Source organism: Marmota monax, unplaced genomic scaffold (assembly GCF_021218885.2).
Source record: "Marmota monax isolate L192 unplaced genomic scaffold, Marmota_monax_Labrador192_F-V1.1 WCK01_AAM20220418_F8-fsc00033, whole genome shotgun sequence".
Lineage (NCBI taxonomy): Eukaryota > Metazoa > Chordata > Mammalia > Rodentia > Sciuridae > Marmota > Marmota monax.
In genome coordinates this window covers 1,030,008-1,053,176 of record NW_026694282.1, presented here as the reverse complement: position 1 = coordinate 1,053,176, position 23,169 = coordinate 1,030,008, and the positions used below count along the sequence as shown (strand labels likewise).

Below are 23,169 nucleotides of genomic sequence, written 5' to 3'. Positions count from 1 at the left end.
CTCCACTGTCTGAACTGAAGGGCCACAGGGTCCTGTAGAGGCCTTTGGAAAGCAGCTGCTATATTTACATAGAGACTTCACATTTACACAGTCCTCTCCCTGTCTTTCATTGCAATCCCCCAACAATGCTGAGAAGAGGCAGGGAAATCCAAAGCTTAAGAGGCATGTCCCAGTCCCAGACCTAGTACAGGGTAGAGGCAATACTGGGATCCTGGTAACAGGGCATGGTGGAGGGCTACATGTCCAATGACACCAAGACCTGGAAGCAACACATCCTCACAAATGGTTCTATGCACAAAAGGAGTCTATGCTTTCAGTTTCTGGTAAAAATGTAGTATTAGTGGGATCCTCAATTGGGCAGGAAAGAAAAGGAGAGGTAATGTCAATTCTGAGCTGACCTGCCTTTTTTATCTATGGTGCAACTCATTTCTTTTCTCCGAATTCACCTTAACTAATGTAGAGTAATTGACAGTGCTGAGCCTGGAGACAGGTAGCCATGGCTTCTTAGCTTAATTGTGAACCTTCCTCTACTTGCTCATAAAATGATGATAACATCTATGAGATACACAGACAGCCACCGAAATGAAAAGTATAAATGTCATCCTGGGAGAGGGAGTGGAGTGGGAGACTTTTACTTTCATTTTATGCTCTTCCATATTTTTTGAAGTATTTTAACTTGTGCATGTATTCCTTTTTTAAGTTTATTTTAAAATTTGTGTTGGGGCTAATGGGGCTCCCCCAGAATTGCTGTGAGGATGACTTATGTAACATATCTGACATGGCACGTGCTCTGGCACACAGTTGATGCTCACTAAACAGTAGTCTATTGTTAGTGATTGCACCTTCCTAAAAATTGAGCAAGTGGACTTCAAGTCAAGAGACACAGGGCTGCTGCAGACCCTGCTCTCAGCTCCCTGCATGCCCTTGAATAATTTAAATCTTTTCCCAAACCCTTAGTTTCTTCATCTATAAAATGACAAGACACAGGCCAATTGATTTGAAAAGCAGACAACATGCTTACCACCAAAAACCCCCGAGGTGCCTTCTACAATTCAGTATTTTCAAAAGGAGGTCTCTCAAACTTGAGCTCATCAGGCAGAAACTTTCCCAAGAGAAGTTGTCATCTAGGATGGGCCAAAAGGGCCAGAGACAGCTGAGCTGGGTCTAAGTACAGAAAGCTAGGGAAAGAATAATGTGTGAACACAGTGTAAGATTGTCAGCTTAGGGCAGGGGGTGGGAAAAGAAAGTTTTGGTTGTTCCTTGGGTGCAGTTGGCACTGCCACCATTTCCAGCTGAGAGAGATGACCTTGCTGAGCAAAAAGGGATGGGGATCCCTGACCAAACTAAAGCTAGCCCCAATCCAGTTCCCTAGGATGAGAATTCTGCATGAGTTACAGATCTGACATCAGGCCCTCCCTAAGCAGATCCAGGATCCATGAGCGGTCTTTTGGATAAATGGGTTTTGGAAAAAAAAAAAAAAAAAAAAAACTAAAAAGAACCTACTGTGCACAAGAATTGAGCTAAAGCACTTCTAAAGTTTCTTGCAACAATTCACTTTATCTGAACAACAACAACGTGCAGTGAACCCACACAGGTGGTGCAAACTTCAGATTCTAACCCCCTTAGCAGCTGATTTGGAGAGACCAGTTTGGGTACACTCTAGCTCTTGAAAATCAGAGATTTGTTCCTAAACACAGCTGATTCTTTCCCACACTGCTCAGAAGGCAGATCTTCCTCAGAGTCTCCTTTGCTAGAACTCCTTTGCCTTTTGAGGACTGGAGGCAGGTAGAATGGTGGGTAGGAAGGTCGCGACTTTCTTTTTCCCCCGGCGGTATCCTTCCTATTTAAAGCAGCACCGACTGTCATAGCAGCTTCTTGCCAATATTTGCAGGCAGGAAGATTTTTGACATTGTAAGGCGGGCGTTTAGAGCAGATGGGAAGCCCTTTCCCAAGACCATCGGGTAGAGCATAAATCGGTTATACCAGCACCCAACAGGAATCCCTAACCCCCACTTTCATGGTCAACACCCAGATGGTATCTGCGTTTACATTTTTAAAAAGGGGGTGTGATTTTTCATAACTCTGCATTATCAGGCCGTGCCTGTTATAATTGCATCTCCTCCTAAAGTTCGTGTTGTCACTCCCTAAAGGGTAAGTAGTGTTTTCACTTCTTGAGAGATCTGGGATAACGGTATCAGAGTACACCACACCTGGAAGATCCTTCACGTCTATATATATTTTTTCTCTTTTTTTCTTTTTATTTTCTTGTCTTTCTTTCTTTTATTTTTTTAACGAGGCCTTGCAATGTAAAGTGTTGGACGGGAAGGGGCGGTTTGCATCGAGGCATGGACAGGTAGCAACAACTCTGCCAGACTTCTGAGGCAAAACCAAACAAAAACAGCTCCAACCATCATATTTTGACAAAACCTGCATTTTGTGAAATTCTGTATTTTTAGAGACCTGTCCTCCTTTGTACAAGTCATTTTCAGAGGCCGTGCTGAATATCAGATCATTTGTTAAAATGCCTCTGTACTTGATTACTCTACGTGGTTCTTTGCTGCGACCGTTTGTATCTCTAATAAACAGCATTGTTTATCATCCTTGGTTCCGTGCCCTTGGGATTGAACTGAAATAAAGCAGGAGCTCCGAGGCTGAGTGCTGGAAAATACGCCGGGTTTCCCAGGCCCGGGAAGGTCGCCGGGGCCGCAGAGACACCCGCCTGGGGAGAGCCCACTCTTCGGTGCACGCTTGGCGAAGAGCAAGTTTGCACCAGTTTTTCCAGACGCCGAGAGGTCCCAGGCAACTCAAAGGCTGGGCACCTGAAGGAGATACACAGGGAAATGCCACTAAGGACTAGGAATAAGGGTGTGACTAAAGGGCCGAATAGGCTAATACTGCCAAGATGATTTTTTTAAAAGGGAGTGTGGGGATTGCGGCGCGGGAAGCGTTCTGAGCGGTCTTTTAACTCGAAGTCTCAACCCTCTTCCTGGCGTAATAAAGCCTCACTAATAAATTCTCGTTTTTTCCGCGTAGCCCCGCGGTCTTTGCTGTTAAAACGACTACCCTTAACAAGACTAGACTTACCCCCTCGTTCCCCGTAGCTTCCTAATATTTGTCACCATTTCGTTTTCAGTCGGGTACTTTGTGACCGTGAAAGATATGAGTGCATGCCCTAAGAAAGTGCCGCTGTTCCCCAGAAAAAGCCTCCCCGTTCTCTTGGATCTCAAACGGGGTCCGCGGTAGAGCCTCTCCGAAATTTCGCTGCTCCCAGTATGGAGTAAGGTTCACTATCAAAATACAGAAACCTTCAAAAAAGACACAACGCCGAGTGCCTTGGGCGCCTGGGTAAGCCTGTCCAGTCTGCGCCTCCAAACCCCCGAATTTAATGTTGTGCGGGCTCTAGGGGAGAGTTTGCTAGTAAGAAGGTTGTTAAACGCGCGCCAGACCCGGGCTTTGCGCTTCTCAAATGGAACTTCCAGACCCAAGGCCCAGTACGAATTGTCCTTTCCACAGGTTCGTGTGAAACACCAACCCCCTCCCCTAGCTTCCAAAATTTCTCACAACAGGGTAGACACACTGTTCAAATTGTCCTTGCTAGCTGCGCTCCCTTATCCAAGTGTTTTTTTTTTTAAAAAATACGGAGATCCGTTTGCGCGCAAGAACAGTGATTTCCCTCAAGTCACTCGCGCAGCAGCTTCAGACAGCCCCTGCGTTGCAGCGCGTCCAAGCGTCGGCGGAGTTCTCCGAATTTCAAAAAAAAAAAAAGTAGTAAAGTGAATTTCGGCACAGGGAAAAGTGCTGGGTGTTGGAGTGGTAGGTGGGGGCGGGAGTCAAGAAAGCCGCCAGGAGGCTTTTTTGTTTTTTAAAGTTAGACACGCAATGAGGCGCAAGCATCAACAACACCGCTTCGTGGTTTCCGAACTTAGAGAATCGTGCCGTTTCGGCCCATCCCTGCAGGCAGGGGCAGAGAACAGAGTGTGGGGGGCTGTTTTTAGTTCCTGAAGAAGGAGCAGAGGCGCGGGCACAGCTTGCGGGGCACTGACAAGCGCAGCTGACTTTCTCCGCCGCTCTGGCTCCTCTGCTCTCCCCCTTCTCTTTCCACCCTTAAAGCCGTCCCACTGCTGCCAGGATTGCGCAGGGGGGAGGAGGGTCGAAGGTTTAAGCGGCAGAGTCTCCCAACAGGTAGTTTCACCCGGGAGCTGGCCTGGTATAAATATCAAAACCTGGGCCGCCTGGGTCGCTCTAACCTGAAGCCGAGACGCAGACACTTAGGAGTCCTGGAATAAAAGTCGCGTTCTGGGAGTCACTTTAAATAACCTTGTTTTCTCTCCATTCCCCAACTTCTCCCAAAATAGCGCGAGCTGCTTGGTTTGGAATGGCGCTCACCGAGCCTAAATAAATGGCTGCAGGCTGTAAACTCATCGCCGATTTGGTATCCCCCCCCCTCCCCCAGTAGTTACTACAGAACCCAACTCGGCTTTAGAAGGATAGGTAGTTTTTAGAAGCTTCCCCTTCGAAATATCCTAGGCTCCAAAGCAAAAGAGGAAAAGGGTGCGTTGCACTTGGAGGAGATAATTAAATTATGCATTCCCTTAGTACACAATGAAGAACAGCAGAATGCCAGGCCAGGCCTTGTGTGGAACCGGCTGCTGCGGCCTCGCGCTCCAGCGGGCGCACCACGTTTCCTTCCCAGGGCGCAGGGTGGAGAAGTTGGGTTGGGCCACTTTGTTCTGCCCGGAGCATGGATGCGCGCAAGCTGGGGCACTGCAAAAAACAAGTCTTGGCTGCGTGGCCCCCCTTCCCTGCGGGGGCGCTTTCCCCAACGGCTTCGCCTAGGGCCGTGGACGCACGTGGTTTTCAGAGAACCGGCGCGCGACGCGAAACCCCGCGCGTCTGCCCAAAGCTCCCTGGAGCACGCAACCTTCACTGGGCGGGGGAATGTGGGGGACTGGGCCCCTCGGCGTTTGGATCTAATACCGCCTGGGCAGACAAGCCTCTCCCGCTACTGCTCTGAGTCGTCTCCTGGTAGTGCCTTCCATACCGACTTAAACCGTGGAACTCCTAGCCCTGTCTAGCCAGTCTCCTAAGGACTCCCCACGGTCTCCGATGCCCCAGAGCTTCTGGGGCCGTAGGCAAACCTGACCTGCGAGCCTTGAATCTTCAGACGCTTCGGGACTTGAGACACTGCAATCTCTCAATCTCCCACTCAAGCGTACTTCGGCATTACTTGCTACCTCTGAGCCTCTGTCACTAACCACGCTACCTAAACTTTCTAAAGAAAAGTTTACTAGCGTTTGCCACCTCAAGTTCGCCCCAGCTGGCGCTGGCAGGAGGAGGAAAAGAGCACCCCCTTCCCCCTCCACCTATCTTCCTTTTCTCCCACTCCCCCCTCGCCTTCCCCTGTGAGTCCAAACCTTTCGGGTGGGAGCACGCAGCGGTGGAGCCCCCGAAGGCACCGACTGTGCAGGGCACAGAGTTCGTTTCGCATCCCTCAATGTCTGCGCCTTGACCGTTCCCGCCCCCTCCTCCCCCACCTTGTTTTCAGTGGGGACTTGCGGGTTTGTAGTTTAGTTTTGTTCATGTATATGTTACATACATATATGCACACACATATACATACCTAGTTTGTGTATTTTATTTATATGTATCTTAAAAGGTCCCCACCCTGCCCAAGCCTTGAGCACCCGCCTGCCTTCCAGGTCCTCGGCATGGGGCTGGAGAGAGGCACCCTTCGCGCAGGGCGGGCTGCCTCCTGAATGGGTACCAGGGGCTCCCTGGCAGCGATTTCCCCTGGACTGGTTTCGTCTCCTGGGAGATCCTACGTCCTAGTGTGACCATAATTCGTGTAAGAGCTCAAGGCAAGTCTCCTGTGCTACCCACCCCCCACCTCAAGCGCGCGCGTGCGTACACACACACACACACACCACCACCACCACCAGGAACTATAGATGTTGCGGATTTGGGAAGATGTTTAGGAGACAAAAATAGGTGGTAGTGGAGAGGAGACCCAATTCTAACATCTTCCTGAAGTCTTTCCCCAGAGAGAATTGGATGTTCCAAAGCATGGCCAGGAGACCACAGAAAGCACCTCAAGTTGGTTAACTTTGGCCAATATTATGTTTTAATTTTGCCTAGGATTAAAAAGATTTGAGATTTTGTGTCCAAATTTACTACACCGGGCTTTCAACTTTAAAATCAACAAGCCAAAGGGAACATTTTGGAGAACTGGACCTATTTGCGCGCTGCGGGACACGTGCGGGAAGTAGGGGGAGCGACAGAAACGAAATTTGCCCAGGACCTCTTGGCTTGGACTCCTGGACGTTTCGACGCCGGGCAGCCTTCTCCAAACTCCACTTGGTTGGGCATGAAATTGAACTTGACGCAGTCAAGGTCATGGCCCCCGCTTAGCCTTGATTCTTCCACGTGACAGGAGGTTCCCGTTGTCAATCGCAGACGTTGCCTGCAGAGAGCGACGTCTTGAGGGCACGCGAGTTTCGCAGGGATAAGCCAGTGTCTCCCAAATCATAATAAATTTTGTATTTAGTTCAAGGTGTAGGGGGTGGGAGGTGTTAGTTATTTCCTTCAAATTAAACGTTTACGAACAACAAACATGTCTACAAATCCTCTCGTTCAAGAGCATCGCGGGAGATCTTTGCCAGCCCCCATCATAGTCCGTAGCTTCGGCTGTGGTCAAACACATGCCCCACGAGCTCAGAGCGCTCCAGTCACGGTCCCTCTGTCCAGCAGTGCTTTGCACAGGCCAGATTGAGGCTGGACCGCCTGGGAACCAAGGTCGGAAATCCTCGTCCCCCGACCCCGGCAGGCGAGGCCTCCCACCTCCAAACTCATTTCTACTGTTGACCCACATTGTCACCACGGCCTATCAGAGAAAGCCCTGCAAAGGGGCACCTGAAAAAGTAGGAGATTTCCAGTCCCCACGTAATGATACCCCACCAGAAGCAAAACCGTGCAGCAACAACCAGGGGACCTCTATGCTGTCATTGAAAGGGCCATTTTGAGTGGAAATTGTGTGCGAGGAGAAAAATAAGGTGAAGAGGCAGATAAAATTGTAAGTGTAAGCAGCTTCCCTTCTTAATATTTTATGTCACCACCCCCAGCTCTAAACTTTGGGCAGAATTGTCTTTCAAGACCCAAAGTCCTCGGTGAAGCAGAACAGACCCCTAACCCTCAGCCAACATCCAACCCTCAAGCTGCAGCAGCCTCCCTTCAAGAGCAGAAGCTTGGGCTCTGATGCTTCCAATGTAGAGTTTCATCCACAAAGGAACAGCCCTCCTTCCCATCTCTATCCCATTGTACTCTGCATATAGACACAACCCCTTTGATTGTATTTATTTATATTTAATCTCTAGGACCCCAGAATTCATTGGTAGGCTTTAAGGCAGGAGTAGCTGCTGTACTTCTCAAGGGAGGGGCTGAAGAGGAATTGAAAATCAAGAAGAAAGACATTGAGGGGCAGGGCTGTTAAATTTTTATTTCTCTTAGAAGCTATCCTCCTTATACCAAAATGTGTTCAAGTTACTGCAAACACAGGAAGCTGGGATTCTTGGTGGAAACAAAAGTCAAAGGTTTGCAGGATGCCCCCTTTCCCTACCTTTCCTTTAAAAGTAGTGCTCCTATTTAGCTTAGTGACTCTGTGCCCTTCAATAAGGGCCTCCTAGCTGCCTGAGTGTGTTAGTGGTCAGTTTCCCCAGGGAACCCAAGCCCAGGAGAGTGACCTAAGAGAGGCTCCCAGAACCCCTTGAGCTGAGCTGTTCATCCTGTTAAGATGGGTCAGGGGGGAGGAAACTGGTCTGTGAGGCCAGAGGTGGGTTGTGGGAGGAGTGACCCTATCACCCTTCTTCCTTCAATTGAAGCCCCAATTCTGATTATTTAAAGCCTGAAGTGTGTATTTCTAACCTTCATTCCTAATTTTATTTTTAAGGGAGCAATGTGTGTTTGCAATTTTTTATGTATGTATGTTCTTCATTTGCCTTTGTGTGTTTTTGCTTCAGTCCCCCCGCCCTCCACCCCCAAGGTCTTAGCAATTCTCCAGGAGAAGTTTTAGTGGGGAGGGTGAAACTGACCAGTTTATTCTTATTAATCAGGCACAAACACAAGCATAAACACTGACTCTCTGTGCTTAACAAAATCCCTTTTAAAAATAAAAGTCATTTAGGCAGGAACTGGTTAGGACTGAGAAATGGAGAATACTGGTGAACTAGTTAATCCTGTCCCTTTAAGAAAAATCCATAAAGGTTTTCCATCAGCCCAGAGTCTGGGAAAGAAGCAAACTAACTGCTTGGAACAAAAGAGACAAAGAGGCCAAACAACAAAACAAACAAACAACTCCCCCTACCCCCCCCCCCTTGGAGACAACAATAGCCTAGACACAGCAAGTGCAGTTACTGCCCTGCCGGCTGCTTCTGTCCACCTGCCAAGTTTCCCCGCATTTGGCTAGAGACTTTCTCTCTCACCCCACCACCCCATCAACCCCCTCTCACAGCCCTTTCTGTTTTTCTCTGTGTGACTCTCTCTGTGTGTCTCTCTTGGGGTCTGGCAGTGTGTGTGTGTGTGTGTCTGTTCTGTTTTTTGCTTTCACTTGATGTGGCTCTCTGTCTCAGACACCTTTATGTTCTTCTCTCTCTCCTCTTCTCCCACCCCAGCATATGAGCATATCATGGCACCTACCTACCTACGTACCTACCTGTTAGGCCCTTTCTGCGGTGTTTTCTCAGAACTGTGTTTCCCTAAGTGGTTACGGTGGCCTATTTTGTATTTTATTTGCAGCAGCCTTTGCCAGGAGGATCCTGAAGTCTATTTGCACTTCAGTGTTAAACCATGCCTCCTGTTCAGCTCTTTGCTCCTTTTCTATAAAGCTTCTGGCACACTTTTCCCCCCTGTCCCCAAGCAGCCCTTTCTTTGCTTCTTGGCATTGCTTGGGACTCTCATGCATGCCTGCCTTCTCTTTCTCTCACTCTCTCTTCCTCTCTCCCTTGCAGTCAGTCCCCTCCCCCTTGCTCCCAAATCCAGCCTTCTTTCCCCCTCTTCCCTCCTCCCCACCAAACTTTAATAAAATACCAAAAACATCTTTGCTAGGAGATTGTTTTCTTTATAGAATGAATATAAAGCCTTGGAAAGTGAGAAGTGGAGAAGGGAAAGAATCCATACATGGAGACTGCAGTCAACAGAGGCTGTAGTGTGGAACTAGCGTCCCTGCCAACAGCCTCATCCCTTTCACACTTTTTTTCAAATAAGCCCTTTTGTGACAGCATTCCTCCTGAGGCATCTGTGTCCCTCCTACACCAGGCAGCAGGGGTGAGCCCTGCTGGCCCTTGGGGAGAGAAGCTGCAGCCTCAGTCACAAGTATTTCCACCCCAAGCCTCCAGCCATTTCCTGAGACACGAATGGGAAGTAGGTGCTCCTGGTAATGGGGGAGAGGTCCTATTTCCTCTTAATAGTATAGGATGGCCACTTGAAAAGAACCTTCTCCAAGGACCAGAAAAGAGTATATTTTAATGAACTTTGGTTGTGGAGTAAAGAGGGAAATTTCAACTTTCAGGAGATTGTGGGGAAAAACAAGACTAAACTGTTTCTCTAAAGCAGATCTGCAAATTCCCAGTCATGTGGTACAGATTTGGCAAAATGGTGACACTCCCCACCACCACCACACACACATACAAACCACGCACAGTAGGCAACAAAACCAGTACCAATTATTTCCCTTAGACTTGCCCCTTTTTTCCATCTTTCTTCAATAATATACAGACATAAATACATAAGGGGTAACCCTGAGGGAGAGAAAACATTTAGCTTGAGAACAGTAGAAAAACAGAAATAGGAAATTTACTCTCATTGTTTGGTTGCTTAGTGATAAGGGCAGTATTAAGAAACATGGATGTTATAAAGCACACATATGGGGCTGGGGGTAGCTCAGTGGTAAAGTGCATGCTTAGCATGTACAAGGCCCTGGGTTCAATCTCACTAAAACACACACACACACACACACACATTGCTTTAAATTATATATATGCACATGTATATATGCATGGATATGTGTATGTATATTTAGTTGGTGAAAGTAACTCATCAGAATAAGAGTGAGGGGTTTTGAAATCAGGCATCCATGTTTTGAAAATAACCAACTGCTCACTGGCTAGGCAACTGTGGGCAGGCTGCTCACCCTCCCTTGAACTGTTTTTCTAAAAATGAAGTGGCATTGCATACCCGAATCAACGTGTTCTCTTCCCCTCTTCCGGCTCTCCTTTCATTTTTTCCTTCTTTCCTTTCTCCCTTCTCACTTCACTGGCTTCTTGTCTGAGTTTTCCAGAAGTACAAGCAAAGGGGGGAATCTTCTAAATTGCCCCAGTTTTCAGATCCTAAGGAAAACTTTGTTGCTCTCTGAGTTCTGGTATTGGAACATTACAAACTGTACATGAATCCATTCATTGTACGCTCAAATGCCACCTGAGATCATTTGTTCTTAGACTGGATCATTCGACTCCATTAGTCCACTCCCTCCTCTAGGCTCTTTCTTTTCAAAAATTAAAGAAGAAGACCCTTATCCAGTCTCAACTATTTACATACTTTTGCCTCCTCAGGGTTCTGTTCTTGGGAAGGTATTAAACATTGCCCATGACCAAAAAGCCTAAGAAGGGAGAAGCAGAAGAGAATATGTTCTAATGAACTCTGGTCCTGACCCATAACTGCCCAATTGGGAATGCTGTTTTCTTGGTATTTTGACCTTGTCAAAATGACTGATTTCTCCCCCCCCCCTCCGGGAGGAGTCACTGTCTTGCTGAGCAGTGCTTCTGGAGCAGTGTTCTGGGACTATGCATCAGTGCATCTGGAAGCACTCACTGGTGGGGCGCCTAGCCTGGCCTGACTGTTGCTGGGATTCTTTCTCTTTCTTTGTCTTCCACAGAAGTTGAACCTGAAACTGAACAAGGCTGTGAGCCATGGCTGGCCCCCCAGTTTCAGAGAATGGACACAGAAAAAATTCCCACCTCCGACTTCCTTTTTCCACTGGTCTTATTGTCTGTTCGGCAAATGCTCCCATTTCCACACTTCCCTGGCTTCCTGTGCTATTTTCCTGTTTTATCATAGTCTTAACAACCCTTGAGAGACATGATCTTGCAGCAGATGTTGGAAAGGTGTCCAGTCTCTCACCTCCCTTCCCAATACCACTGATCACCTTGCTCTTCTCTCTGCTTCTTTGTTTTTATTAAAGCTCTCTGCTACTTATGACATGGATGTAGAAATCTGTTTTTTTCTTTCTCCCTCTTAGGCATTCTAATGTCCAGGTGCCACCTTTCTGTAAACTACAGATAGAGCTTTATGTCTTCCCTGGAAGCACTTCTTAGTATAGATTTCAGTTGCCATTCACCAGATGCCCTTGGACAGTGAACAACCTGTAACCTGTACAACCAAATATGGGCACTCTTAATTCTCCAGCTCTCACAGGGGTGAATGCTAGTGGGCATTTAGCTATTTAGAGCTGTTTCTGTGAAATGCAAAAAACCACAAAATGTGAAGGCAGAAGATTAGTACCTTCTAAAGCCTTTCAAAGCTTTGTGCCTTATCCTTTTGGGGTTCTTTCTTGTCCAGGAAGAAGCCTGAGATTGTTTTCTTATTTTGTCTTTGACCTACATTCTTCACCTACTGAAGGCATTTGCAATAGGTGCAGTGGGTATTAATGTCTAAATAAGAACTGTTCCCCCAAACACTGGTGAGTGCCTTGTTCTTTGCTTGACTTTGCTTCTAGTAGGCCAATTTTTACAGTAAGGCAGTAACCTGAGAGGTGGCACTATTCTTAAGCTGGCACTCTTGCTTTCAGAGCTAAAGTTGAAGTTTGCAAAGGAAAAAAAAAAGCCAGATCTAAATAAACACCATTGCCAGATCAATAGATTCCAAACCACATTGTTTTGAACCGGTAATGTAATTTGTATTCTGCACAAGGAAAAGTATCAAGGAGCAGTCAGTTTCCTGCTCAAGAGAAAGGTTTCTTATAATTGCTAAGTTACAGTGGTTCTGTACTGATCTTTTCTATAGAACAAGAAACCTTTCCATTTAGGAGTCTTTAGAAAAACACTTTATCTTCTGAGGAGGTGCTCAACCCTAGCTGCACATTAGAATTACCTGGGGAACTTTAAAAAATTACCAGTGCCTGGGCCTCTCCTCAATCCAATTAAATCAGAATCTCTGGGGGTGTGGTTTGGGCTTCGGTATTTTTTTAAAGCTCCCTTGGGTGATTCTAATGTTTAGCTCTGGTTGGAACCAGTAATTTGTAGGTCAAGAGGACAGTGCATCATGGTGTACAATGCCTGTTCCGTTACTGAGGATGGAATGACCTCCATCATAGTTTGCTGGAGACAAAGAAATGGAGTTGGTGAGCAACATGTTCCAGAAGTTTAGGATTTAGTAGGCAAATCCTGCTGTGTAGATGTCAGAATGGAACCTCTGTGAAGCCAGTTGACTTTGTTTCTAGATTCTTACAGAGCATGGGAATGGAAATTTAGAGTGTCCAGTTACTATTCAGGTGCTATCACTAACTAGGGAGGTGACTTTTGACACATCATTTCACCTCTGTGGGCCTCTGTCTAATCATCTGTAAAAAGAAATGGCTGGTCTGGAAGCTCTATGGTTTGTACTGGTATACTCTAGCTTTCCTGTGTATTGCTAAATTCCCAGAAAACCATAAGCTTAGCCAGGCAATTACCAAATACTTTTGGAGGCTGGTTTACTCATTCATGCATACTACTGACAACCGCTCTTCTGATGTTCCACCAAATCCCTTTCCAAAAACCCTAAGTATCAGAGTGTTAATTTTTAAATAATCCTGGGCTCCCTTAATTTTCTCCCCAAGTCTCTTCCAAATTAGCAGATGAAGAGAATGGAGTGGTGGTAATGTCTATGAGCTGTGGGTAATGACTAACAGAAGTTGATCCAGTTGGATAAATGTCTAGTGGATTGCTGCTGGGGTCAGTGTTAGTTCTGGTCTTAATTAACATCTTCATTAATAGTGTGGGAGAGGGAATAAACAATAGCTAATGATATTTGCAGATGGTAGTAAATTCAGAGGTGTTGCTTCTACCAGCAAGAGCAGCACGAGCCATGGGGATATCAGAGATGTGAACAAGAAGTGATTATAATGATGTTTGTTCTGGAAAAGGCAGAATGAAATGTTCAGGGAAGAAAATGATGGTGGGGGGATGGGAGGGACAGGGAAACACTAAAAGAAACCCCCCTCTTCAGCCTGTACCTTGGTGAGCATTTGGCAAATGAGGCAGCTGGTAGCCTTACAGCTCCTGTTGCTGGCATTGGGATGCTGTCCTGAACAACAATGATCATCATAGCAACAACAGTAATGGTAATGACATCCAACATTTATTGAATGCTTACAATATGCCAGACAGGGTTCCAAGGAGTTTTCAAGAAAATAATTTTATTCCTAAAATCATACTGTAGTTCACCTAGGTGCTCTATAGATTCTGACAGGGAACCTCGCTGTGGTCCTTGAATATCTGGGTCTGAAACAGACTTCAGTTCAAGGGGAAATGAAAAATATAAAGAAAGATGACTAAATAAAGGGAAAAATGTAATAGGTCCTCTTTTGCCAGACTCATAAGAAGGGTCTTCCCACCTATAATTTTTTCCCATTCACAACCTACTTACTAGCCTTTTCTCTTTTTAGGCAATTGCTTGCTTGGTTGAATAGGGTTGATGAGAGTAGACAGAAAACTCTTGCAAATGATCCAGAAGAAAGAAAGAAGAAGGGAGGAAAGGAGAAGGAGAATGGAAGAAATAAGGAAGGAAGGATGAAAGAAAAGAAAATTCAGATTTACTATGTGCCTACCACAAGTCACACAGTAGCTCCAGGTGCTGAGCTAGGTACATGTCACTAGTTTTCTTGTATAACCTTTATATATGGAATCCCCACAATGACTCTCTCCAATAGTCATTATTAGTTCTGCTTCTATTCATGAAAGAAAACAGCTGAGTGGTTAGATCATGGCTGCAAACACATAGCCAATAGGAGTGGAGGTTCCAACTCTGGTTGTTATACTATAAAATTTATTTTCTTTCCAACCTGGAATACACATTTCCTTTCAGTTTAGCCCTGTCCAGATTAATGTCAATACACAGCCATACACACAGAGTCAGAAGATAGAAATATTAAGGAGAATAAAAACTGAGGAGCAAAAGGATAAAGGGAAAGTGGTCAGTACACACGTCCACTGTCTAGTGCAATATGATTGAATTTTTTATAATTATATTTTGCAATTAACAAAAATAGAATTCACAAACAAGAAAGGCTTCAAGACAATGGAACTCATAATAATGTGAATTTGACCTTGAGAGAATTTGGCAGTGTCTAAAGGCAAAAGTAAACTGAAAAGAAAAACAGTTGAATATAAAAGCCAAGACCCTTCTTGAGAAATATGAAGCAGAGGTGCACAGATGGATGCTGAAGTTCTTCAAAATGACATCAGAGGAGCTTAAAGAAGTTGGAATCTTGTGGCCTGGACATTTTGTCTTCTCCCACCCCAATGAGACTCCAAATGCCAACTCAGGTTTACAAATTGGAAACTTGAAATTTAAAATAATGAGATGTGCATTTCTGAGAAATGTACATAAAATGCATAATAGGAGAAATATAGAGCAAACACCAATGTTATCATGACTTAGATAAAGAAATGCAATGCTGCCAAGACCTGGAAGGCCCCTCTACATCACTTCCCTCTTTCAAGAGGTAACAATTACCATGATTTTTCTTATGATATTAGCTTGCTTTTATTTTTTTAAATTGTGGCATCAGAACTTCTACATGACTGTTTTGGAAACTTATATAAATAAAGTAATACTACATGTATTCTTTTGTGACTTTGTTTCTTTCAGCCATATGTTTTATATAAATAAACTACTCTGTACTTCTCCCTTATACTGTTGAGGGAAATTTTAGTTGTTTCTCCTTTGGAGCATTTATGAACAACTCTACTGGATCTTTCTATGTCACCTGCTGTGCATGTGCAGGAGTTTTCTTAGAGTAGGGTCTAGAAAAACTTCATCTCTAGGCCAAATAGAACCCACCTTCTGTGTGCAGCTTGAGTGCTAAATAATGTTTACAGTTTTAGATGTTTGAGAAACATCTAAACTAAGCTACATAAGACCTAGTTTAAAAACTCAGGGTCTCTTTTATAATTAAAAAAAACAAACATTTTTTAAAAAAGCTAAAAAATTAGGCGCCCGGCTAGCTCAGTCGGTAGAGCATGAGACTCTTAAAAAAGCTAAAAACTTTCAAAAGCTTCAACATGGTGACAGCAGAGCATTAAATCAGTATGGAACCCTGTTAAGCAAGGGCTTTTTGTACAGATCCACGCCCAGGAAGCTGCCCTGCCTAAAATGCTGGTCCATGCTCTAGAGCATCTTAGATAAAATAAGTTGCTACAGGTAAAACACGTAGCACCATGCCCTGTAACTTGCAGGATTCCTATAAATAGAAGGTTCCCTTCCTTCCATTCAGGGGAAAAGACTATAGAGTCTTTTTTCCAAAAAGGTCAGATTCTCAGCAGCTGTCAGTTACCATAATGGTTGATGACCATTTGGCAGATAGTAGCACAATCCCACTCCTTTTGAGGTTCATGCACTAAAAAAAAAAAAAAAAAAAAAAAAAAACAAAAAAAAAACTTTAAATAAAAATGATTGTTAGGCCCTAGGGATTAAAGGAATGACAACCACAGGCACGGTTTCCACGTACAAGCTGGAGAGCGTCTGCCTGATCAGCACAGTTTCTTGGAGAAAACGTGTTAAAATCTAAACAAAACACCAGAAGAGTTCATCAAGAGACAAAATGAAAAAGAAGAAATTTAGAGAACTAAGACTATCTGGTTTCAACACTTATCATAATGATGCTATGGGAACTAAGTGTGTTGTCAGCATCAACAGAACACAGTAAAGTAGACCCATATGCATATGGACAACTGAATTTTAATGAAGGTGTAAATCCTGAGGAACAAGGTGGTCTTTTCAGTGAATGGTGCTGGAACAATTGGATAAACACATGAAAAACAATGAATTTCAGTCTATATCTTACACTAAATATAGATTTAACTCCAAATACATTATTGATTTTTTTTTCCTTGTGACTGAGGATTGAACCTAGGGGAAATTTATCACTGAGCTACATCTCCACTCCCTTTTATTTTGAGACAAGTTCTTCCTAAATTGCTGAGGACCTTGCTAAGTTGGTGAGGCTGGCCTTGAATTTTCAATCCTCCTGCCTCAGCTTCCTGAGTCACTGGGATTACAGGTGTATGCCACTACATCCAACAATGGATTATAGATTTTGATACAAAACATAATACTATAACAATTCCAAAAAGAAAAAAGAAAGAAAACCACTTGTGGTGTTGGATTAAGCAACATTTCTTCGATAAGAAATCAAAAGCACAATCCATAATTTTGACTTCATCAAAATTTTAGAAATCTGCTCTTCAAAAGACACTCTTAAATGACTGAAAACAAAAACTAGACTGGGAGACAATATTGCAAATCAAATATCTGATGAAAGTTTTGTAGCCATAGCATACAAAAAATTCAACAATAAGAAAGCAACACAAATTTTAGAACAGGCAAAAGGTCTAAACAGACACTTCATTTTTTTTTTATGTCAAAATAAAACTTTAATTTTTTATAGAAATTGAGACTGTTTCATAATTATGTGAGGGGAAAAAACTTGACAAGTTTGTACTTACTATACAATTTTTCTCTGTATTAAGGGTTGTGAAAAATATATAGTAAAATGTAGTAAATTGAGGAATAATATCAGAACAATTCATCGCATTTACGTGGACAAATGAGTTCTGATGTTTTGGTTGATGTTGCAGTACATATAACCCCTTATTTTCATTACATTTTAAGATGTTTGAAGCAACCATCAGTGAATTTTGCTGGTCTAATGTTAAATTTTCCTAATGTCTGACATGTGTCACTTTTTTTAGTACATATAGATCTATTTGTGTGGATGATTATAATGGCCCAACGAAGATTATTTGCCTTTTTGGAGAGGATTGTGTAGAAAAGTCATTTTAAAAGAGTTTGTTTTTATAGTGTGTATACAAATATAAACAATAATCATATTCCTTGCCCTATTAAAGCACAAAGATTTCTAAAACTAAGGCAACATTGTCAACTGCATGAAAATTTGTAGTAAATTTTCATATGTGCCTTAAAAGTAATGAATTTTTATGGTGCTGCGTAGAATTGAGTTTTTAAAAATATTTATATTATAGTCACTACTAGATGCCATAACCTCCTAGCAGTCACCCATAGTTCTTTCCCTAGTATATAAAACTCTTTAATTGGAATTCAAACTATTATCCTTAGGAAAATTGGACTAGTGTAAAAGCTCAAGAGGAATAAATGGATTTAATTAAGATTACTTATGTTTTCCACACATTGGTAATAGTAATTTATGAACTTTTGTTTTTAAGTTATCATTGTATGCTGATATATATCTCCTAAAGTTAAAATATGATTTATTTTTACTCACTAGAGAACCACTTTATCTGATAAACACATAGATCTATAATACATTAAGAATTCTATCAGCAGCAAGTAGCTTTTTCCAATTCTAAGTAGTGACATGGCCTTGGAATTTTGCATTCATCAGAACTTAAATTATTGTCCTAAATCCTTTCAAATGTGTTAGGTAGCTATAAATATCATTACCAATTCTGAAGAGATACACTTAAACAGACACTTCATGAAGGAAGACATTGAAATGGCAAACAGCACACAGAAAGCTGTTCAACACTGTTGGTTGTCAGCAAAGTAACAGCAAACTGGTAACAAAGCCCGTGCAGTGGCACAAGCCTGTAATGCCAGGGGAGGCTTACCTGGGCAATTCAGTGAGACCCTTGTGGAGTTAATAGAAATATTGCCCAAATTGACTGTAGTGATGGTTTCACGGGTGTACACATATGCCAAAATCTATCAAATTTTATTTTACACATGCAGTTTATTAACTGCTAATTATACTTCAATAACTATTTAAAAGAACACAAAAATACAATCTTAAAAGAGCAAAAATGTACCAGGGGTGGTGGCACATGCCTGTAATCCCAGCAACTCAAGAGGCTGAGGTAGGAGACTCATGAGTTCAAAGCCAGCCTCAGCAACTTAGTGAGACCCTGAGCAACTTAGGAAAAACCTGTCTCAAAATAAAAAAAAAAAGGCTTAGAGATGTGGTTTCAGTGGGTAAGTTCCCCTGGACTTAACTCTCTGAACACCAACCCCCCAAAAAGAGTAAAATTGCAAGCCCCAGTGTGGAAAGAGAGATGTGCAACAGATATAATTGGCAAAGAGTTCATATCGAAAACATACGAAGAACACCCACAAGTCAATTTTAAAAAGAAGAGCCCAAGTAAAATTGGGCAAAATACTTGACAAATATTTACAAAAGAGGATATCTCATTAGTTACTTTTAAATGCAAATTAAAACTACATTGAGATACTATTGTGCACCAGAAATATAAAGGACTGATTATACCAAGTTTTGATGAAGATGTGAAACAGCTGAAATTCATACACTGCTGGTGGGAGTGTAAATTAGGACTATTACTTTGGAAATCTATTTGGCATTATCTACTAAAACTTACCATCAACATAGTTCATAACCCAGAAATTCTATTCATAGAATGCATACATTTGTATACCAGAAAACATGTAGAAGAATGTTCATACCATCATTACTTATATTGACACCAAACTGGAAACAACACAGGGTTTGTCAGGTATAGAATAGGTATATTGGGCTGGGGATGTGGCTCAAGTGGTAGCGCACTCGCCTGGCATGTGTGCGGCCCGGGTTGGATCCTCAGCACCACATACAAACAAAGATGTTGTGTCTGCCAAATACTAAAAAATAAATATTAAAATTTTCTCTCTTTCTCTCCCTCTCTCTCCCTCTCTCTCTCACTCTCTCTTTAAAAAAAAATAGAATAGGTATATTGTATTGTTGCATACAATAGAATTTTATATATAATGTGAAAGAAAAAATACATGGTTTTCAGCAATAACAGGAAGGACTCTCACATGAAATGCTGAACAAAATAATTCTGATAGAAAACAGCAAATATTGTATGCTTCTTGATATATACAAGCTCAAAAGCAATCAATGTAAGTTGATATTTCTAGAAATCAAGATAGTAGTTATCTTTGGGAAGAATAGTAGAATAGTAATTGTTAGAGAGTGGGAAATGATTTCTGGATTGCAGTAATTTTCCATTTCTTAATATGGACAGTGGTGGGGGATAATATATCTAGCTATACATGTAAGATCTGTATGTTTCTATATACATGTTAAATAGTAGATTGTTCTTTCTTTACTATCTACCATTCCATTGTATGATTGCACAACCATCTGTCTATTATTTTATAGCATAGAGAGTGAGGAAAGAGGTGGTCACTGAGTTTTCACTCTTTAGAGTTCCAAAGACTTAGACCAAGGCTGCTAAGGTGTTTATCCTTAGTGATGTCTTGAACAGCCATTAGTGTGTGTAATTATGCTAAGGTTGCCCACAATTATGCCTCTCTGTTAGAGAGGTGGGGGGGTGGGGCTAAAGGAAGGAGACATTTTAAGGTTCTGCAAAGGGGTTCTGTTGGTGGGGTGGTGAGAGAGGTCATGCAGGGTTGAAAGAAGATTGCATATAATTCATAGTCAAGAGCCAAGACTCTGGAATTATATGGCCTAGGTTCAAATGTTGCCCCTGACACTTGCAAGCTACTGTCCTTGGCTGAGTTATTAACTCCTTTTGTACCCTACTTTTCCCATTTGTACAATGCAGACAATACTGTATTTATATTATAGGATTGTTAGGAGAATTAAATGAATAAGTGTGAAAGTGAACCGAAGCCAGATTGAAAGGGAAAACCCCACTGAAAGCATTAGGAGGGAGTGCTGCCTAGGAGAGGCCAAGATGGTCTGGATCAGTTGCCAAAGCCCCAGGACAGCTCCCCTCAGGGGCTGCTCCCTTGCCCTCTCCTCTCTAGATACCCTGAATTGACTGTATGCCATCAAAAAGCTTTGCACACTCCCCCTTTCCTTCCTTTGATAAACACCTTCCTGCAAGTTTTCCAGAATCTGACCATGCTCCTGAACTCATTGAACAACCTAGCAAGCAATGGACCCAGAATATCACACAAACTCTGTGTTTCTGTTAGCTATCCCCGTATTCTCCTCTCCCCTCCCAATCCCAGGCCTCTTTATTCTATGCTAGAATCTCATTTATTTTGTTCACACTCGACTCAATCTCCTGGACATAGTAGGTGCTCATTTCTTGCCTGAGTAGTGACATTTTCTTTAATTATAATGAACACTGTGTCCACAGGTTCTGACATGTTCTCCATTCTTTTCCTGCAGATTGTATCATTTTTCTGTCTGTTACTAACCTAGCCTTTCAGATACTGCTCTTGTCTACTGCTCCAGTTACTCCCTGAGTACAGAAGCTGGCACAGGGCAGACACTCCCATAAATGTTTACAAAGCAGCATTTGCTAAAGATGCTATTCAATTTCCTACCCTTCTGAAGAGGAGTAAACTTGAGATAGAGACTGCCTCCACAAACTTCAAACTGCAACACAACCTCCCTTAAATCCATCTCTCTTAGCATCAGGAAACTAGGAAGATGCCTCTTGCTTGTTATACCATAATTGCAAATAAATGTTCTCTGCCAAGCTCAGTGGCACCCAGAGGGACCTTGGAGCATGGTCATTGTCACAGACCACACATACCAACCTGTGTTTATCATCTGTCCCCACATTTAAAGGATGAGGACAGAGACAATAATCTCATAGATTCAGAAAGTATTTATTGGGAAAGGAATATGTTTCAGAAAGAGTCTTCCATATTTTGACAAATGAAATTTTTTGATCCTCAAACAATCACACTGAAGCAGGCATTATTCTTTTCTTTTTTTTTTTTTTGAAAGTCAGGAAACTACAGCTAAGAAAGGTATCATGACATAACTCGCCCAGAATCATGTAGGTTTGAGGTAGCCAAATCAGGATTTGAACCCTAAAACGCCACTGCCTCTAAGTCTAAGTTGAAAACTCCTGTTCTATTACTTTCAGAAAATAAGGAAATGAAATAATCTCCTTATGTTTTTGTCATGCCTTATTTTCAACCCAAACTGGTTTACCCAGCTTGATAAGTTCTTTAATCACTACAGGGTATTAAATGAATCATGGTTATATTCAAAACTCAAATCCACATTTAAGGGGAGGAAGATCTACTCCATTGATAATATTTAAAAGAATGTGCCTGGGGTTCCAAAGGTAATTTCAAAAGAAGAGTGATAAAAATGCTTTGACACATGTGCAAAGCATCCCAGGGCACCTTCTGTGAAGTGGTCACATGCATCCAATAGTCATAGCCTTGCAGTGGGTCCCTGCAGCCGGATGGTGTGCTATGGCCAAGGACTTTGGAATTCAAATGACCTGAATGATGAGCACCATGACCTTCAATTGGTTATCCAAACTTCCCGAGCCTCGGTTTCCTCATGTTTGAAGGAACTGAGATAATATATGACATCAGCACAGAGCCCAGTTATAGTTAGATCTCAGTGAAAGGCAATTAGTATCACTCATCTTGACACTTCGTTTAACCTAAGGTTGGGAAAACCACTGCCCCAGGGAGGACTTGCTTAATGAGGGTGCTGTCCTTGACTTAAACTGGTCACAACAAAGGAAAAGATGCAGCTCTTCAGTAGTCAGTTAACATGCTCCCAAGGAATCAAGCAAATCTGGACCTCAGGGAAACTTCTTATAGAGGGTCTAGTCCCCTAAGGAAGGAGTGGAGTGCCCCCAATGCACCAGGTAGATGGAGCTTCATCCATAACAATGGCCATGAAGACTGCTTTTGTGAATGAGTTCAGAGCCAGGGTAGAATACAGACCCATCAAGTACCTGCCAAGACAGTAACTATAGACTTAATGTGTATATAATGAATGAGCTTCTCAATTATTCACTGTGTTGACTCCCTGAGGCAATCTGCGTGTCCTCAAGTCCACCTTCATTTGGGAACAAGACGTAGTGTGCAGGCATCTTGTCTGAAGATCAATGTGGTATAACTAGTTGCAAACTGCAAGAGTGCTTAATGGTGATATTAAAATGGCAGTCACTATTATCAAATCCCGTATTCTAGACAAATTAATAAAAATTGTACCATGATACATAGTAGATAAGTCACTCTTAGATGTTATACATTTATTACTTTTTACCAATATATTGATCTATAACTAATAATGATTCTTTTTAAAAACTTTTTGGACAACGTCCCAAAAGTCTTAAACTCATTTTTTTTTTCCTATTTTCACTGTGTCTGGATTTAGCCATCAGAAAATATGTTCTCTGGGCTGTGGCTGTGGCTCAGTGATGGAGCACTGGTCTATCATGTGTGAGGCACTGGGTTCGATCCTCAGCACCACATAAAAATAATAAATAAATAAGATAAAGGCATTGTGTCCATCTACAACTAAAAATTTTTAAAAAAGAAAAGAAAATATGTTCTCTACATAGAGATGAGAATTTTATATTTTCTGGGATGCTAATTGTCCAGGTATTGACCCTTGATGTCTCTATGAAGTATATCTGACAGGAATATCATAAAATATTTAATTTTTTAATTATGAGGTGCTTTCTTAATCGCATAGAGAAGATTTGATGTTATCTCCATAAACTGATCATCTTCCCTCACCTACATTCAATGATTAATAAGACAAAGGAGAGAATCACTGTGAGAGGGTCCAGGATTTATGGGGGCTCAGGCTTCTGGATATTAAATGTTAATTACGGACTGGAGCATGAAAGGTGGAGAATGACCATCCTGAGGCATTTAGTCTACAAAGGAGCCGGTGACCACAGCAGTTCTGCTGAGGCTGTGCACACTGGTGCACAGATTCCACACCTTTCCATGTTCTGAAATTAACCTTTAAGCTAGAGGTTTAGAGTTCAGAGGCTTCATTTATGACATTGGTACTACTACTAACTAGCTCAGCTACCATAAGCTAGTCACTATACCTCTCTGAACCTTGATCTTATTTTTCACCCATAAGAACATTTGTTCCAGATCAAGGAGGAAAGTAGGACAGCATAATACAACCAGCAGCCGTGG

General features: G+C 42.6%; 1 long non-coding RNA gene across 5 annotated transcripts in view; it reads right to left on the bottom strand.

Annotated features, from left to right (window-relative positions):
• LOC124108757 (uncharacterized) overlaps positions 1-23,169 on the bottom strand; it is a 40,126-nt gene that overhangs the window by 5,396 nt on the left and 11,561 nt on the right. For 2 of the 5 annotated variants that reach the window (XR_009228860.1, XR_006856765.2), the window contains exon 2: positions 1,022-1,178. This is a non-coding gene — a long non-coding RNA (uncharacterized LOC124108757). Of the gene's footprint in view, positions 1-1,021; positions 2,820-5,414; positions 5,511-23,169 lie in introns of those variants that run through there. The other 3 variants (XR_006856767.1, XR_009228859.1, XR_006856768.1) reach the window with 3 other exon arrangements.